The sequence below is a fragment of the Taudactylus pleione genome, unplaced genomic scaffold (genome assembly GCF_031769625.1).
Source record: "Taudactylus pleione unplaced genomic scaffold, aTauple2 ptg000824l, whole genome shotgun sequence".
Lineage (NCBI taxonomy): Eukaryota > Metazoa > Chordata > Amphibia > Anura > Myobatrachidae > Taudactylus > Taudactylus pleione.
The window spans coordinates 3,960,001-3,979,718 of NW_028285226.1; the positions used below are offsets into that span (position 1 = coordinate 3,960,001).

The 19,718-nt window shown below is 49.7% G+C and overlaps 1 long non-coding RNA gene across 1 annotated transcript in view; it reads left to right on the forward strand.

The window, feature by feature from the left end:
* Positions 1 to 19,718, forward strand: part of LOC148474668 (uncharacterized) — a 41,575-nt gene that overhangs the window by 1,966 nt on the left and 19,891 nt on the right. The window lies entirely within an intron of this gene.

Sequence of the window (19,718 nt, forward strand, 5' to 3'; positions counted from 1 at the left end):
TGTATTATTTATGTATGTTTTGTGTGTATATATTAGGGGTGTGCACCGGCCACTTTTCGTGTTTTGGTTTTGGATCTGGATCTTTCTTCGTGTTTTGGATCTGGATTGGTTTTGCCAAAACCACCCTTCCGTGTTTTGGGTTCTGGGTTTTGTGTTTTGGATCTGGATTTTTTCTTAAAAAATTTAAAAAAACGCTAAAATCACATAAAATGGGCCTTTTTTTGTTCCTACGCTATTAATAACCCCAATAACATTAATTTCCACTCATTTCCACTCTATTCTGAACACCTCACACCTCACAATATTGTTTTTAGGCCAAAAGGTTGCACCGAGGTAGCTGGATGACTATGCTAAGCGACACAAGTGGGCGGCACAAACACGTGGCCCATCTAGGAGTGGCACTGCAGTGGCAGACAGGAAGCCAATCAGCGTTATGGTGCCCATTTGCATGTAGCACGAACCCGGGAGATCCGTGCTACATGCATCTGTGTGATTGGCACAGAGCAATGACAGGTCCGTGAGACCCGTCTGTGCTGCTGTGGTAAAAAAAAAAAAAAACCTGTGTAAAAAAAGAAAAGAATGGCGTGCCCCCCCCCCCAAAAAGAGCAACCAGCCCCAGGCATTAGTAACCCAGTGCTGGGTGTGCTTAAATACAGGGGACAAACGACGTAGGGGTCCCCTGTACTTAAGCACAACCAGCACCGGGCTAGTCAGAACCAGCACTGGTTGCCAAAATACGGGGGACAAACGACGTAGGGGTCCCCCGTATTCTGCGCAACCAGCTCTGGGCTCTGATCCGGTCCTGGTTCTGGAACATACAGGGGAACCCTACTAATTTTTTTCCCCTGTATGTTCCAGAACCAGCACTGGACTTTTTCTAGCGGGGGGCTGATGCCACAGCCAGGGGAGCCCTTTCACCGGGCCCCCCAGCCGCAGCATCAGCCCTGACCGCTAGTCAGCCCAGGCCGGGGATCCCTGGAGAGCTGAGGACCCCCCAATAAAGGGGTCACCCTCTCCTGGGCACTTCTGTCCTCTTCGTTCCAAAGTAGGCATCCCCGGACTTGGCAAAAAAAAAAAAAACGAAAACGCGATCCACGAACTTAGTACCGTTCTATAGAACGGTACTTCCCGAATGAGAGCTTAGCGGCGGGGTATCACCATGGAAACCCCGCTGCTAAGCGTTCATTGGCTGAGAGAGGTCATCTCCCGTCTCTCAGCCAATAAACGGCTCCCTCCATTGTAGTCAATGGTGGGAGCCGCAGGGTAAACTTTAATAACCTTGCGGCTCCCACCATTGACTACAATGGAGGGAGCCGTTCATTGGCTGAGAGACGGGAGATGACCTCTCTCAGCCAATGAACGCTTAGCAGTGGGGTTTCCATGGTGATACCCCGCCGCTAAGCTCTCATTCGGGAAGTACCGTTCTATAGAACGGTACTAAGTTCGTGGATCGCGTTTTCGTTTTTTTTTTGCCAAGTCCGGGGATGCCTACTTTGGAATAAAGAGGACAGAACCTCGCATAGGAGATGGTGAGTATGTTTTTTTTCACAGGTCCCCTATGGATACTTTACCGGACAAGTGGACCGATGCTACAGGTTACATAGGTGAGTATGTGTACATGTGTGTGTGTGTGTGTGTGTATGTATGTTTAATAAACTTATACTGTCACGGTGTGTGTGTCCTGTGTTTTTTTTAAACATTTTTTTACAGGTGAACTACAGGTACTAGTGGGCCCTTAATGCCCTCCATGCTGGTACTTGTGGTTCTCCAAGTACCAGCATGCAGGGCAGGCTAGCTGGGACTTGCAGTTCTACTTGTAAAGACAATGTTTGATATTCTTTATTTACACCACACCACACAATCAACCCGCCACCCACCGCCACCAGGGGTGGCGGGGATAGCCCCGGGCTATCAGCCTGGGCCTGGGGTGCCCTGGAGAGGGTGACCCCTTTATTGGGGGGGTCCCCAGTTCTCCAGGGATCCCCGGCCTGGGCTGACTAGCGGTCAGGGCTGATGCTGCGGCTGGGGGGCCCGGTGAAAGGGCTCCCCTGGCTGTGGCATCAGCCCCCCGCTAGAAAAAGTCCAGTGCTGGTTCTGGAACATACAGGGGAACCTTACTAATTTTTTTCCCCTGTATTTCCAGAACCAGGACCGGATCAGAGCCCAGAGCTGGTTGCGCAGAATACGGGGGACCCCTACGTCGTTTGTCCCCCGTATTTTGGCAACCAGCGCTGGTTCTGACTAGCCCGGTGCTGGTTGTGCTTAAGTACAGGGGACCCCTACGTCATTTGTCCCCTGTATTTAAGCACACCCAGCACTGGGTCACTAATGCCCGGGGCTGGTTGCTCTTTTTTGGGGGGGGGCACGCCATTCTTTTCTTTTTTTACACAGGTTTTTTGTTTTTTTTTTACCACAGCAGCACAGACGGGTCTCACGGACCCGTCAGTGCTCTGTGTCAATGACACAGATGCAAGTAGCACGGATCTCCTGGTCCGTGCGTGCATCTGTGTCATTGAAATACACAGCAGCACAGAAGGGTCTCACTGACCCATCTGTGCTCTGTGTCACTGTCAGTCACACAGATGCATGTAGCACGGATCTCACGAGTCCGTGCTACATGCAAATGAGCACCATAATGCTGATTGGCTGAGAGCCGTGACAGACGGCTCTGTCAGCCAATCAGCACTTTGCCCATTAAAGGCAAAGGCATTTTTTTTAAAATGGCCGCTCGAGGCAAAACCTCGAGATCCGACAGCAGATCTTGAGGATTTGCCTCGGGAGAGGGATCCGGGGCAGACAGGGAGATCCGAGCTTGGGCTCGGATCGCCCCGGATCCCCGAAGTTCGGGTGGGTTCGGTTCTCAGGGAACCGAACCCACTCATCCCTAGTCTATATATATATATATATATACATACATATATATGTGTGTGTTAAATTAGGTGGATACATGAGTATATATTATATATATATATATATATACATGAGTATATATTATATATATATATATATATATATATCTATATATAGAAAAACAGATTGGTACAGCGCCAATCTTAGCAAATTTATGAGGCAAGAAATGAACAATCTAGATGTATCTGTTAAATGGCACCACAGCCCATAAATATTGTGGGCGTCAGCTCTGGGCAAATAGGACAATACTGGTGCAAGTATTAAGAGACAGATATACAAAATTAGAATTAACCCTTAAGCGACAGGTATGCTCATTGAAATAGATATTTTCTTATGGATAATACGTGAAGCAGCAAGCAAATATAAAGTGTCTTGTGCAATCACTGTAACTTCATAACGTGCAATAAATAATTAGTCTAGTGAACCACACGATAAATATAAATGAATAAGAAGAATGAAAAGTGCCAGTGCGATGTCAATAAATATAAATAAATAAAAAAAATTTTTAGACAATTAGCATTCTGTGAATAATATAATCCTATCAACTGAGGTCACTTGGAAACAAAAGTGCAAATGCAATGAAATAAAAACAAGAAATATTTATTTACTAAAATAAAAGATGCCCATAGTTAGGCAAAATATATAAACCATCATAAAAATAAAAGTAAGACAAAGGTGCAATATAAATAATTAAAAGAGAAATGAGTTCTGGATAATAGCAGCTTATCTGAGTATGTAGAAAAGTTAATTTTCTCCAAAGTTCATGAGGCAAGTAACAGACACTCTCAACGCGTTTCGTCCTATGACTTCATCAAGGGGATAGTGTGTAGGTGTAATGGTCAGGTATTTATACCCCATTATGAGTTCAACCAAGGTCAGGCATCCGCATCACTTCCTGTCTGCAGAAGCGCACCTATAAACATCCTTATGAACAGTACAGCTATAGTCTTATAGCAATCCTTCTGCTTATATTCCGTTTATTGTAGCGATCTTTCTCAGATATTATGCTTAACGTTGTTAAAAAACCTTTTCTTAGAGTAGTTAATAGGGCTACTTCCGCCCATCTTATCGTTCCTTCCGCCCTCACTAAGGTGCATCATATCCGGTACTACATCTCGTGGGTCCAGGTCGCGCGGGGGCTACGTCCACGTGACCTCCGTGTTCCATAGCGGTGTTCGTCATCTCCGTGCAGGCCTCTCAACTGGCCGCATTATAGGGCGTCACTTCCGCCCTTCCTCCATGTCCTCCTATGGTGTAATTCCGCCCTTCTACTTGTCTGATGAGGCAAAACTTCCGCCCTTCTCCCATACACTTTGTAAATCCTGTCTGCCCACACTTAAGACGGGCTTATGTTCGTTATTTCTTAAATTTGTTCTAGACTTGAAAAAAAGGGACAATATTACGATATGGTCCTAACATGAATGTTTGAATAAAAGCATCCCTTTGTTAATATTATTTGTTAAAAACTTGACATAAATCACGATATAAATAATAAATCTTGAACCAAGCATATATAAATAACCTATACTAGGTGTAACTAGTTCATACTATATTAATGCAAAATTTCTAATTAGATGGGACATGTATATATAGATTATATATGACTGAACTGGAATTAAATAATTAAATATCTATTATTAAGTATTGGATCTCTGAAAAGAATTCCCAATGTCAGTTTTATGTAGTTTCCTTCTTGCTTCTGTAATGTAGAGGATTCTTAAAGTTCTCAATTTTTCTACATTTTTCTAGAGGGGCATAGCTGGAGGAAAATAACTTATATTCCTTGATGATATTCGTGTACGGGCATCACTGGGTTTTCTTTATTCTTTCTTCTTTGTATTTTGAGGAATGTTCAGGAAATTTTCAGGAAATTTTTCATGTTTACAACACCTGGAATTCCCAGGATGTCTCCATTCCTAGTACTAATCAGGCCCCACCATATTGAATTTTCAGTCTTATAACTGACCTTTCAATAGGGAGGTATGGTTGTAAACCTTGTCTTGTCTTCTTAATCACCAAGGTCCGCTTGTAGGTGCAAGTTGTATGTGTGTTATGGTTCCCTTCTTAGGCCATGACTTCATTGCATTTCCCGACTGTCATATCCCGGCAAGGGTGAAATGCCGGGCGTCTAGATGTAGACGCCCGGCATTTCCCTGACGCCGGGAGACCGGCGCCCGGCATTCCGATCGTAGTTATGCCGGGCGCCGCGAGCGGACAGCCATGGGGGGGAGGGTTAGGTTTAGGGCTCCCGGGGGGGAACTTAGGGTTAGGCACCCCCCCGGGAGGGTTAGGCTGGGGGGAGGGAGGGTTAGTGTTAGGCACCTCCCCGGGGGACTTAGGTGTAGGCAGCGGGGAAGGGGGTGGTTAGGGTTAGGCACTTAGAGGGGGGATTAGGGTTAGGCACGGCGGTATTTCATACCAATTCCCCCCTCCTCTGCCCCACCCCAAGTTCATAGTGCCGTGGGTGACAGGGAAAGGTAGAGGGTGACAGGCAGTGGCTGATAAGGAGAGGGTGACAGGGAGAGGGTGACATGGACTGTGTGACAGGGAGAGGGTGACAGGGACTGGGTGACAGGGAGAGGGAGTGGGTGACAGGGAGAGGGTGACAAGGAGAGGGTGACAGGCAGGGGCTGGCTGGCAACTTTTAGCCTGGGGGGCAAATGCATGCAGGCGGCCCTGGCAGAGGAGTAGCGTGTAGCCACGGTGCCCGAAGAACATGCGTGCTACGGCGCCGCCCCCCCCTCAAGTGTTTCAGGGAGGAGGCGGGTCCATATGGGATTAATGTAAAGTAAAAATAAAGATTAGGGGCAGCCCCCTGTCGTAGTGCCCATATGCAGTACCCCCGTGTGCCACAGGAGATAACACCCTTATGCAGGCCTCCAGTAGTGCCCCCAGTAGTGATCCCCCCCTATGCAGTGCCCCTTGTGCCCCCAGTAGTGGTCCCCCCTGTTCAGTGCCCCTTGTGCCCCCAGTAGTAGGCCCCATATATAGTGCCCTCAATAGTGGTACCCCCTATGCAGTGCCCCCAGTAGCAGTCCACCCCCCCATGCAGTGCCCCCAATAGTGGTAACCCTTATGCAATGTCCCTTAAATAGTGGCCCCAGGTGCAGTCTCCCCCCTATGCAGTACCCCCAGTATTGCCCTTTATATAGAGCCCCCAGCAGTGGTCCCTCGCAGTGCCCCCAGTGGTAGTCCCCTCCCCCTATGTAGTGCCCCTAGTAGTAGTCCCCTCCTCTTGTAGTGCCCCCAGTAGTAGTAGTAGTCCCCCCTTGTAGTTCCCCCAGTAGTAGTAGTCCCCCCCTTGTAGTGCCCCCAGTAGTAGTAGTCCCCCCCTTGTAGTGCCCCCATAGTAATCCACCCCCCTGGTAGTGCCCCCAGTAGTAATCCCCCCCTGGTAGTGCCCCCATAGTAATCCCCCCCTGGTAGTGCCCCCATAGTAATCCCCCCCCTTGGTAGTGCCCCCATAGTAATCCCCCCCTTGGTAGTGCCCCCATAGTAATCCCCCCCCTTGGTAGTGCCCCTATAGTAATCCCCCCCCTTGGTAGTGCCCCCATAGTAACCCCCCCTTGGTAGTGCCCCCATAGTAATCCCCCCCCTTGGTAGTGCCCCCATAGTAATCCCCCCCCCCCCCTAGTAGAGAGAGACTTAATAAAAAAAATAAAAAAAAACCACTTACCTGAAACTCCCGCTCCTGGTCCCGACGCTTCCACCGGCTCCTCTGGCCGCTTTGCATTATGGGAGAGATGTCGTCCCACTGCGGGAGCCGGAAGATGGCTCCTGCAGTGGGAGCAGCGGCAGCCGCTGAGAGTCTGACAGACTCTCAGCGGCTGCTGATTACAGCAAACACACAGCTGCCGGTTCCGGCGGCTGTGTATTTGTGCTGTGTAGCGCTGACGGGACTCCGTCCGGTCAGCGCTACACACGCGGTGCAGTCTGTGTCACAGTGACACAGACTGCACCGGCCCGCGGCCCGCTTGCCGCTGCGGCCCGGGGGGCACATGGCATCCTGCCCCCCGGCCCAGCCCGCCACTGGTGACAGGCAGTGTGTGACAGGCAGTGGGTGACGGAGAAAATGACAGGCACTGGGTGACAGGGAGAGGGTGACAGGGAGAGGTGACAGGCAGTGGATGACAAATATATTACTTATATTACTATTTACTTACGTGATCCCAGATCTGCAGCTCGTGGATCCTCCTCTCCTCCTTGGATTTTAACATCGGGGACAGTCACGAAATTGTGACATCAGATCCCAGGCACCAGTGGCAAGGACTACCTCAGAGAGGAAGAGCCAGGCCAGTCGGGGAAAAGCAGGGCGGGACCGGGAGGAGCAAGTAGGAGAGAGGATATAAGGGGAGGAGAGGGGGCCCAGCCAACTCCGGCCGGATCACATCCACGACCACAGGTAGCTCATCATTCCATAATGTTACCACTGGGACGGGTTGGAGTCACGCGGTGGTGTATAATCAGTCAATCTAACTCATTATAATGCAGCCAGCTGCAGGACCCTTTAATGCAGTGGGCCCCAGTGGAATGCACCAGCTGCACCGCCGGTAGTTCCGCCACCTGCACACCCCTATGTAAATCACACCTACACCACACTGGTCATGACCCCACATCACCAGTCAGACTGGTCACACCCCCTGCAGCGGCACACAATAGGACCTTCAGAAATTTCAACTCCAGGCCCATGTGGACATTAATCTGGCACTGTACTGTCCATCCAGGGGTGTGCTGCGCTGTCCATTCAGAGGTGTGCTGTACAGTCCATCCAGGGGCTGTGCTGTACGTCCCAGGGGCTGTAAAACAAAGTCAAGAAAAGTAAAAACAAAAAGTGTTAAAAAGTATATTTTTTTGTGCTGTACATATAGGCACTATTATGCTGCAGCCCAAATCCCCCCCGGTGTATCTATATAAGCACTGTGATGCTGCAGGCCGCATCCCCCAGTGTATCCGTATAAGCACTGTGACGCTGCAGACCGTACCCCGGTGTATCTATATCATACTTGCCGACTATCTGGCTGCTCCTTCCGGGAGGGAGCAGCCAGATCGGCAGAACAGGGGGCGTGGCCAGCAAAAGGGGGCGTGGCCGGGCTGAAGGCAGTTTCCGAGTGTGACAGGGGGCGGGGCCACGCGATCGCCTCATTTTGGCTCCGCCCCCGCTACACAATGCCGAAATACAGGCATTGTGAAGCAGGGGGCGGGGCCAAAATGACGCGAATCGCGTCAGCGGCCCCCCGCTGAAGGGGGTTTATCAGGTACTGCTGGGGGGGAGACAGGGGATCGGCGGCATGCGGGAGGCTTGCCTGCCTTTCTGGGGGGGCGGGAGCTGCACCCGTTTATCGGGAGGCTCCCGCCCGAATCGGGAGGGTAGGCAACACTGATCTATATAAGCACAGTGATGCTGCAGGCCGTACCCCAGTGTATCCATATAAGCACTGTGATGCTGCAGGCCGTACCCCAGTGTATCCATATAAGCACTGTGATGCTGCAGGCCGTATTCCCCAATGTATCCATATAAGCACTGTGACGCTGCAGACCGTACCCCGGTGTATCTATATAAGCACTGTGACGCTGCAGGCCGTACCCCAATGAATGTTTCTGTACCCCAGTGTATCCATATAAGCACTGTGACGCTACAGGCCGTACCCCTGTGAATGTTTCCGTACCCCAGTGGATCCATATAACATACCTCCCAACATTTGCTGGGAGGGACCTGATGCGCCCCAAAAGGGGGTGTGGCCTAGTCGTAAAGGGGGTGTGGTCAGATGACACGCCCCCATTTGCATCACTAATGGGGCGTGCCCAGCATCTCTGAGATGCTGGGCAGCCCCCGGGCTTCCCCCCTGTACTCTCAATAGATGCGATGCGCATGCGCACAGCGTCTATTCTGCCTCTGCATACACGCATAGCAGAGCAACGTGTATGCTTCCCCCAACTTCCCCCCCACCGCGGCACACTGCGGCCCGCGGGCGGGACAGTGGGACAATCCCAGAAAAACGGGACTGTCACGCTAAATGAGGGACAGTTGAGAGGTATGATATAAGCACTGTGAGTTTGTACTGCTGCTCTGACTCTTACTTTCAAAATGTATTTATTTCAACTAAAATCACAAATAGGTATACTTGCAAAATACTCTTATGCCATTTTTCAGCCTAGATTTGTAGATACCAACCTGGTAGGCTTGGCTTTCCTTGATCCAGGGCCGGACTGGGACTAAAGAGAGGCCCTGGCATTTCAAGAGCACACAGACCCACCTCACGTCAGCATCTGGCTCCAGGCAAAGCCTCCTCCCCTAACTATTCATGACCCCTCCTTCTTCTTAGTCTATGCTCATACAAATATAATTAATATTAGAACAACATACAAGCAGTGGCGTAACAAGGGTATTTAGAGCTCAGGACAAATTTAAAAATGGAGACACCCCCCCCTATGTGCGCGTCAAAAAAATGGACGTGGTCACTTAAAAATGGGGTGTGTCAACATGACACACACCCCTTTCTTGTCGCTCTGAACATTCCTTTCCATATGCACCTTAACTAGTGTTCACTCTAGCTCCAGTGGCAGGCAGGGCGCTGGAGCTAGAGAGGGCAAAGGTGCGCGCGCCTGAAAAGGGGGCATGGCCATTGAAAAGGGGGCATGTCTATAAGAAGCGTCCCCTTTTCATCATTCTTGGGGGCGTGCCCGGCACTTACGGACACACCAGGCAGCCCCCTTATATAGTGCCCCACATGCGCCAAGGGTCTGTTTTCCGGCGGTGACTGGGTCACCGCACATTTCCCCACCCGCAAGACACTGAAACCCGCGGGTAAAGACGGGATCCGCAGGCTGTGAGGGCAGGGTGCTTTTTGCCCTCCTTCTGGAGGGCAGGGTGCTTTTTGCCCTCCAGAAGGAGGGCAAGGCATCACGCCCTGCTAAAACAGCCTAGCGGGAACACTACTTAACCCCAGTAGTGCCCCTTATACAGTACCCCCAGTATGCAATGTCCCCAGTTGTGGTCCTTCTTATGCAGGCCCCTAGTAGTGAACCTTATACAGTACCCCAGTAGTGGTCCCCCTTATGCAGCCCCCATTAGTTTCTCTTATACTGTACCCCCAGTATGCAATGCCCCCAGGAGTGGTCCCACAAATGCAGCCCCCCATTAGTTTCCCTTATACAGTGCCCCCAGTAGTGGTCCCCCTTATGCAGTGCCCCTTATATAGTGCCCCCAGTAGTAGTCCCCCCCCAATGCAGTGCCCCCAGTAGTGGTACCCCCTATGCAGTGCCCTTTATATAGTGCCCCCAGTAGTAGTCCCCCCCATGCAGTGCCCCCAATAGTGGTCCCCCTTATGTAGGCCCCCAGTAGTGATCCCCCCTATCCAGTGCCCCTTATACAGTGCCCCCAGGTGTGGTCTCCCCTATGCAGTACCCCCAGTAGTGGTCCCCCTTATGCAGGCCCCCAGTGGTGATCCCCCTATTCAGTGCCCCCCAGTAGTAGTCCCCAGTAGAGGTCCCCCCCCCTGATACAGTGCCCCCAGCAGTAGCCCCTCCAATAGTAGTCCCCAGTAGAAGTCCCCAACCCCAATAGTGATGCACCCAGAAGTGCCCCCCCCCCCCGATGCAGTGCAGATACAAACGTAAAAAAAAAAAAATACACTTACCTGAATCCACGCTCCAGCCACAGCTTCCGCCGCCCAGGATTTTTAGGGGAGGAGGAGGGTTTATATATACATATCTATATATATATACACCCATACACACACACACACTTTAAATATATAAGTATACACATATATATACACACACACACTAATATATATATAATATATATATATATATATATATATATAAACACTGTGTGTATGTGAGAGAGGAGTACTGTGTGAAAGAGCGCTGTGCAGCCGGGTGTACTGACCTTCCTTCCTTATGTCTGTTCAACCATCTTCTAAGCGCGGGGGGTGGCGTGGTGCAACTGCTGCCTGTGAGGTTCTGAATTTGTTGTGGACCCGGGGTGGTGATAGGAGCAGACACAGATGTAGACTTAAATGAAAAAGTGGAGTTTTTAATAAGTGACAGAGGACATGGGAATGGCAAATGAAAAAGTCCAGGTATAGCACTAAAGTGCACTTGGTTACTGTAGTGGGGGTTAATGAGAAAATGTCCAGATAGTGACAGGCAGGAATAGTCCAGTATACAAGTATGGTGAGATGAAAACAGAATGCAGGTATGATGAGCTGTAACTAAATGCAGGCAGAGGTAGTGAAGTCCAGCTGGGAGTGAAATGAAGCAAGGTGCAGGGAAACAGCAGGTTCAGGTACTCAGGCAGGTAAGAAGGTATATGGAGGGTGCAGGGTAAGTCCAGCAGGTTGGAGCAGGCAAGGTTCAGGCTAGTCGCGTAACTGACAGGCAGGCAGGTAAGGCACAGGTGCTCTCTCTCAGCCGCAGCTGAGAAACACGTTGCACTGGCAAAGGAAGGAAGGCTCTGGACCTTCCTAAATACTCAGTGCCGCGCTGTGACTGGCTGGAATGAGCACATGACCTACCAGATTGGACAGCCGGAATCACATGGCCGCAGGCAAGATGGCAGCGCCCATACCCACGGAACGGAACCACCGCCTGACCTCACCAGGCCTAGTGACAATGTGCCCGCACAGAACCACGTGCAGCCAATGCCCCTCGCCAAACACTAGCACCGCTTCCAGAGACCCCCCGCCATAACGACCTCACAGGTAATACCCGGCGGGTATCATGCCAAGAAACCCTGGCCGTGACACTGCCATTGTATTGTGTGAGCCAGACTCCCTGTGATCACCTTGCTGTGCTCCACTTCCGGGTCTCAAGTTGCGTGGCTGCGTGAGGATGTCACTCCGAGTCCAGTCTGGGAGCGGGGGAAGACTGTGTGCGTCCCTCGCTGCTGCTGCTGCTCCTGGCAGTGGGTGGGGCCTGGCAATCCCAGGAGGAGGGCGTGGGCCAGCCAGTGTCTGTGTGGCTGGACGGAGCTACCTGCTGGCTGAGGAGACAGCGCGGTGGGGACTGGTTGAGATGGCACCGGTGATTGGCTGTTGCGGCGCTCTGCATGTAGCACAGTCATACACTACATAACCCGCTCAAATTTTGCGATCGCTGGGTTCGTCAGGGGGGTTTCTGGGTACACAGAAACCCCCCCTGCGTGCGCTAATGCCGCCGCACTTCAGTCCTCCCGGGCTGGCGCGCTCTGCATTGTGGGAGAGACATCATCTCTCCCATTACCCACTGCAAGAGCCAGAAGGCGGAGCTCATGAGTGTGTGCAGCAGCCATCCTCAAACCCGGCCACCGCGTCATGACATCATCACGCAATGATGTGGACGCAGCTGAATACAACCTGGACAGGTCACGGTTCAACCAAATCCCCAAGTATTTAAGCTTTGGGGGATGCCAGGAGAAGGGAAAAGAGGCCTTTAAACCTTCCGCCACTGTGGGGGGAGTGAAAGGTTAACTGCTATAGATTTAGAGTAGTTTATTTTGAAATTAGAGAGAGCACCAAAGTCCCGGAACTCATAAACTAAGGTACAGAAATAGAGGGGTTGGTAAGGACGGCCAGAAGGTTGTTGGCAAACAAGGCCAGCTTATATTCACGCCCATCTACAAACAACCCAGACATTAATCTAATAGCTCTAGCCGACGCCTCCATACACAAAACAAAAATAATGGGGGATAGGGGGCATACCTGTCTAGTGCCATTAAAAATCCACACTGGGTTAGAAAGGGCACCATTTATCTTAATACGTGCCATAGGTGTGGAATATAAAGCCAGGATCCTATGCAAGGAGGCAGGACCAAACCCCATGTGTGCCAATAAACCCCTCATAAAATGCCACTTTATTCTGTCAAAGGCCTTCTCTGCATCAGTGGATAACAGAAGAGCTGGGGACTTTTCCGTTACAGCAAGATGCATCAAGTCAGTTACCTTGGTAGTGTTGTCTCGTGCCTCCCGGCCCGGGACAAAACCAACCTGGTCTGAAAGAACTAAAGCAGGAAGAAGAATCTTCAGTCTGTTCGCAATAAGCTGGGCAAATAGTTTAATATCTGTATTCAGTAGGGAGATAGGCCTATAGCTGGAGCACAGGGCTGGGTCCTTACCGTACTTATGGATAACCGCAACATGGGCTTCAAAAGACTGGGATAAAAAAACTATCTTATCAGATACAGGGGCCTATTCATCAACACTAAAATAAAGTTTTTAAAGACATTTTCCTTAAATAACGTTATTTTAGAATTCATGAAGATACTTAGCACAGGAGATAACACTGATATCTCCTTGCTAAGTCCCTCTGCGTTCATTTCCACACTCCCCATACATTAGTACATTAGTATGGGGATATGGAAATTATGGTATTGATCAAATTCCGAAAATTATGTATTTTCGGAATTTGATGGAGTTACTATTCGCCACTGTGAGGTGGCGAATAGCAGGTAACACTTACCTGTGTCAGCGTGTGCAGGTCCCCCGGAATCTCCCTCCGGCGCTCTGGTCTCTCCTCTGGCTCCGTCTGCTATGCTGTCATGTGTTCTCCCCAGCAGAGCACAATAAAGTTTAGAAATGAAAAAAACTTTTTTTTTTCTAAACAGTACTGTGTGCTGCTGGGAGACCACATGACAGCATAGCAGATGGAGCCGGAGGCTGCTGCGCGGGCAGGTAAGTGCTGAACGGGGGGGGAGGTGAGCGGAGGGCAGGGGGGGCAGGTGAGCGGAGGGGGACACACAAACTTACTGCATCTGTAGACAGTGCTGCGCATGCGCTGGTTTTACAGATGTAACAGCACATGTGCAGCACTGCTTCCAGCTGCGATATTTCCTGAAAAGCTGTCATCACAAAAATGACAGCTTTTCGGAATAGATAGTTATAGGGAGGAGGAATGATGAATTCCTCCGGTAATTAGGTAGAACTCCATGCGAGTTCTAAACCTAATTACCTCCTGGGAAACTTTAGTTATGATGAATAGGCCCCACAGAGTTAAAAGCTGACAACATCTTGGGTAAAAGAGTGGTCTTAAAAATGTTATAATACGAAACCGTATAGCCATCAGGGCCTGGGCTTTTACCAGTAGTGGTGTTTTTTAGAGCTTCTTCCAATTCCTCCAATGTGAATGGGCTGTCTAACCAGTCTCTATCCCCGTCGGAGACAGAGGGGAAACTAACCTTCCGGAGATAATTAGATACAGTCTCCTGAAAAGCGCCAACCGCTGCGGAAGAGCCCAAGGACGAAAGCTTATACAGCTGCGAATAGTAAGATTGAAATGCTGAGGCAATAGCGAGGGTCAATCTACAATCTCTACCAGTCCCATCCTTGACCACCTCTATAAAAGATACCGATCTCTGAGCCCGCAAGGCCCGTGCCAATAATTTACCTGGTTTATTGCCCCATTGAAAATAATGATTTTAGTTTATTGAGTTCAGATTATTACCAGGTATTTATATATTTATATATATTTATTCAGATCGGGCCAAGGATAAAGCTTTCTGATCTGCAGCTGTCAAAAAGGCTTTTAGGGGTATTCAATATGGAGCGAAAACTCAGTTTTTGCGATGTTTTCGCACCGATGACGTCATTTTTGCTGGTTTTGGTTTTACACCGTATTCAATTTCAAAGACTTTTCGCAGGTTCGAAAAGTCTTTGAAAAAAAACGGGGATAACTTTTCACCATTGAATAGGTGGCGAAAAAAAGTGCAGAATTGGGGTTTAGGGGTGCAGGCTTAAAAAAATTAGCCTGCACCCCTGGGATTGACATTTTAAAAATAACTGTCAAAAAAAGTTTTAAAAAAAAATAGGGATACCCCAAAAAATTAATTTAAAAATTGGGGTGAAAAAAAAAAAGGAAAAAAGTGTTTAACAATAGGGAAATAGGTTCAGGGATATTCTGCAAGTATGCAGCAGGTGTTTTCTACAATAGGCTATTAGCGGCAGGTGCATAATTGCAGAATTTTTTAAAACTTACTTTAGGGACATAAAAATATGCTAGTACCCATTTTCATGTACCCCAAATTTGATGGGACCACTTAAAAAAACAAAAAAAAATAACCTAAGTGCTCTTCTGCAACACTTCTTCAATGTCGGGAAAAAAACACCTGCTGCGGCTATTTAAATCGCCGACTTTCATTTGCAGGCTAAAACGGGGGTACCCATAGTGATCCCCCATGTTTTTACAGCTTTAGGGGGGTCCTACAATTTATTCCAGGTAAATTTAATATTTTTTCGCAGATCCCACTTCGCAGGTTCCCGTTTTCGTAGGTTTTATATTGAATACGGGGATAAAGCGGGCGCGTGCCCGATACTTTATCCCAGGAAAATCTCCGATGTGGAGCGAAAAGTCCAGCACGGACTTTTCGCTCCCATATTGAATACCCCTTTTTGTGTTTCAATTCAAACAATCTAATTTGCTGGAGCAATTGTGGCTTACGACCAATCAATTTACCCTTCAATACACATTTGAGAGGGTATATGTTCAGGAAGCCAGCCTTTGCAATGCCGACAGCCGGCTTCCCAACTACTTAATCCCGGCGAGGATTAAATGACAGGTGTCCAAATCTAGATGCCTGTCATTTTACCGACGCTGGGAGACCGGCGCCCGGGATCCTGATCAAAGTGATGCCGGGCGCTGGGTGTGGACAGCCGCTCGGGGGGAGGGGGGGTAAGTTAGGGGCTCCCAGGGGGGACTTAGGGTTAGGCACCCCCTCCGGGAGGTTAGGTTTAGGCTAGGGGGAGGGTTAGGGTTAGGCACCCCCGGGGGGTGGTTAGGTTTAGGTGGCGGGGAACGGGGGGTTAGGTTTAGGCACTTAGGGGATTAGGGTTAGGCAGAGGGGGGGGTTAGGGTTAGGCACCCTAAAGGAGGGTTAGGGGGTAGAATTAGATTAGTTTATACTTACCTTTATGACGATCGGGATTTCCTCCTCTGTCGGGCTGCCGTTGCGGCCAGCGGTATATCATACTGAATGCACTTGTGAGCCTCCCAAACAGTGAGGCTGGAAACCTCAGGAGTGTGATTTAGTTCAAAATAGTCAGTGAGAGTCTGGTCCAACTGAAGTCTACAATAAGCATCCGAAAGAAGACTTTCATTTAAGCGCCAAGTGCAAGGTTTAGGGGAAAGAAGACTGGTAGAGATTGTAAGAGTGACCGGGGCATGGTCAGACCAAGTCAATGGTTCAATAGAGGTATGTTGTAAGAGATGTAAGAACCTATGGGGCAAAAAAAAATTGTCCAAAAATGAAAAATGTATAGTCTCGGTCAGTAGGGTTATTGTGCGCTTTTTTAAAATGATGTGAGGCACTATGTTCATCGAATTCTTGCAGTATATTTTTTTGATGCTCATGTATCCTTTGTTTTAAAGATCTTGTTGTTTTACCTACAAATTGTTTCATACATGGGCATGTTAGCAGATACATTACTCCGCTGGTATCACAGGTGATTTGATCTTCAATTTTATACTTGTCCTTTGTTGTATTGGATTCGAATGAAGTCACAGGTTTGCTAGTTCTGTATTTGGAGGTTGTGCAAGTTTTTGCATCTTCCACAATAGAAAAATCCTTTGTAAAAGACAAAGATATCATAATAAAAACTGATGATACTCTAGGCAGGCCTGTGGCTCTCCAGCTATTGTGAAAATATAAGTCCCAGCATACCCTCCCACTGATCAGCTGATAAAGCATGCTAGGACATGTAGTTTCACAACAGCTGAAGAGCCACAGGTTGGCCAGAACTGCTTTAGGGCACCATGATTCAAAAAAGTTTGGGAACCACTGACATACTGTATATCGTTTGGGCTTGGATCTGCACCTGGGTCTACTGTGGGGTGTAGGTGGTGGATATGGACCGGACACCAAACAGCTAAGATTTCAACTGCCAGGAAGCAATGGTCCCTCCCCGTAAACCCCGTCCCTGAGCCTGAGGCAAATCAGTTTGTTAACAAGCCGAAGGCAGGAGGAGGAGAGGAGAGAAGGAAGACTGGTACACAGAAGAATCACACTCTCACATCAAAGAGACTGGAAACCTGGTGACCAGGAAACCCAACCCAGAGAAGCCAGGGGCATCAGGGCAGGTGCCTTGTGGACCCTATGGACTTCAAAGAAAGAGAGTTAACAAAGGTAAGTTTTACCATAACTCTCATTTTCTTCTTCAGGGTCCATAAGGATCCACAGTGGATGTCCCATAGCAGTATTCAAGGGTGGGGATGCTCCTGAACTGAGAGGAGTATCCTGCGTCCAAATGAAGCATCCTGAGAGGCAAAGGTATCGAAGGCATAAAACATAAGAAAGGTGTGGACAGAAGACCACGTGGCCACCTTACAAAGCTATTCAGCTGAGGCGCCACAGCGAGCTGCCCACGAGAGTCCCACGGAGCGAGTAGAATGAGCAGAGATGGTAGCCGGCACAGGAAGGCTCATCTGTGTGTAAACCTGTGAGATAGTCATGCGAAGCCATCTGGCCAGAGTCTGTTTGTTAGCTGGCCAGCCCTTCTTGTGGAATCCATAGAGGACAAATAGGGAATCTGTTTTCCGAAGAGAACTTGTACGGTCCACGTAGATCCTGAGAGCACGGACCACATTCAAGTAGGCCTCACCTGCCGAGAGGTCTGGTGATTGGAAGCCCAGGTCTACGATTTCCTCATTCATATGGAAATGAGAAACAACCTTGGAAAGGAAGTCAGGACAAGTTCGAAGAACAGCCTTGTCCTGATGAAAGATCAGAAATGGGGAGTGACAGGAAAGTGCGACTAAATCTGACACCCTATGGGAGGACGCAAGAGCCAGGAGAAAGAAAGTCTTCGCTGTGAGCCACTTGAGTTTCACAGATTCCAGGGGTTCAAATGGAGGGCTCTGAAGGGCCTGGAGAACCACTTACAAATCCCACATTGACACCGGAGGAACGAAGGGAGGTTGAATTCGGAGGACATCCTGAAGGAAGGTGTGAACATCCAGCAGTGGAGCAATTATGCGCTGGAACCAAATGGACAGAGCAGAAACATGCACTTTCAGCGACGCCAGGCGGAGACCAAGGTCCAGTCCTGCTTGAAGGAGGGCCAGGACTCTAGAGACTCTAAAAACTTGAGGGTCAAAACTTCTGGTAGCACACCACTGGAAGTATGTTTGTCTACTGTGACCGTCTACAACCTTTCACACTTTAATTGCATTTATTTCCAGGTCATAAAATTTTCTGCACCTTTTAGCTTGATAAACCCATTTATGGCTGTATGCATGTTGCATAATCATTGCATAATGATACAGCTTGTGTGCTCTATGCTTCGCTGCTACTACGCTGCACTGGAAACACTCTGGGCCTGATTCTGATCCGGTCGCAAGTGCTGTGCACTCGTAACTGGGTCGATGGTGGGCCTGTGTGCATGTGCACGATGGAGCCGGCTCCATCGTGCGCATGCGCGAGACCCGGATAGCGACGGGCAATCTGTCGCTCCGGGTTTTGTACCAAAGGGGGCGTGCTGTCGATGTTGAGTGACAGCACGCCCCCTTTGGTGGGCAGGCTGGGGGAGTGGCTGCCCAAACGGAGGCATTCCCATGTGAACGCCTCCGTTTGGGGCCGGCCCCACTGACATCAAGAGTGATGTCAGTGGGAGAGATTTCGGCTCTGTTACACAAGGGTCTCGTTGCAAGCCCGATGGTCGCGATGGTCATGACCATTGCGACCATCTTCCTGGCCGCTTGCTATAGCTGTGGGTGGTCACCCACAGCTATGCGAGCGGCCAGGCCGTTCTAAAAAAAAAATAGCCCTGCCCTGATTCAGAGCGAGCTCTCTGTCAGAGCGTCCGGCTCTGAATCAGGGACCCTGGGTCTAATTCAGGCCCACTCGCGAGCGCTCGCAAGCAGGTCGATGTTGGGCCAGTGCGCATGCGCACGACGGACCCGGCTCCGTCGTGCGCATGCGCGAGACCCGGATAGCGATGGGCAAGCCGTCGCTATGGGTCTCGCTACAAAGGGGGCATGCTGTCGATGGTGAGTGACAGCACGCCCCCCTTTGGTGGGCATGCAGGGGAGGGGCGTGGCTGGCCAGATGGAGGCGTTCCCATGGGAATGACTACCATCTGGGGCCGGCCCCACTGACATCACAAGTGATGTCAGTGGGAGTGCTTTCGGCTCTGATAGAGCCAAAAGCACTCCAGGGCTTGCGGCAGATGAGACCCTACCACAAGGGTCTCGTCGCAAGCCCGATGGTCTTGACCATCGCGACCATCTTTTTGGCCACTTGCTATAGCTGTGGGTGGTCACCCACAGCTATGCGAGCAGCCAGGAGGCCACTCTAAAATCAGGAAGGGCGGCCCTGATTCAGAGCGAGCGCTCTGTCAGAGCGTCCGGCTCTGAATCAGGGCCTCTGTGCTGTCTTCACTATGTGTTCTATGGCAGTGTGCACTGTACATTTGTTGTGGCCAGTATAGTGGTTTATTGAAGAAGTGATGGGTACAGCAGTACTCAGATACACACTAGTTGGATGCAGTGGAGCTTGAGCGGGAGTCACACAGCGCACCAGCCAGTGAGTATATGCAGGATGTGGGTAGTGATGCAGGATCACTCTGAAAATGCTTCTGGAGTAGGTAAATCACAGATCTCACTGGAGCCGTGTACCACTGTGTCGCTCTTACATAGTGACAAGATGGCACAGTGCATGCACAGTGCTAGGTTCAGCAGCCATCTTGGATAGGGAATGAAGCCTCCCCATAGGAACTATCATGGAGTCTGAGCAGTAGCGTGTACTCCATTTTCAACAGTGCTGACCAGCAGGGCCCATTAAATAAGTGATGTACAGTAAGGCAATAATACATTCTGGCCCTACATTTTATCCCTGCTGT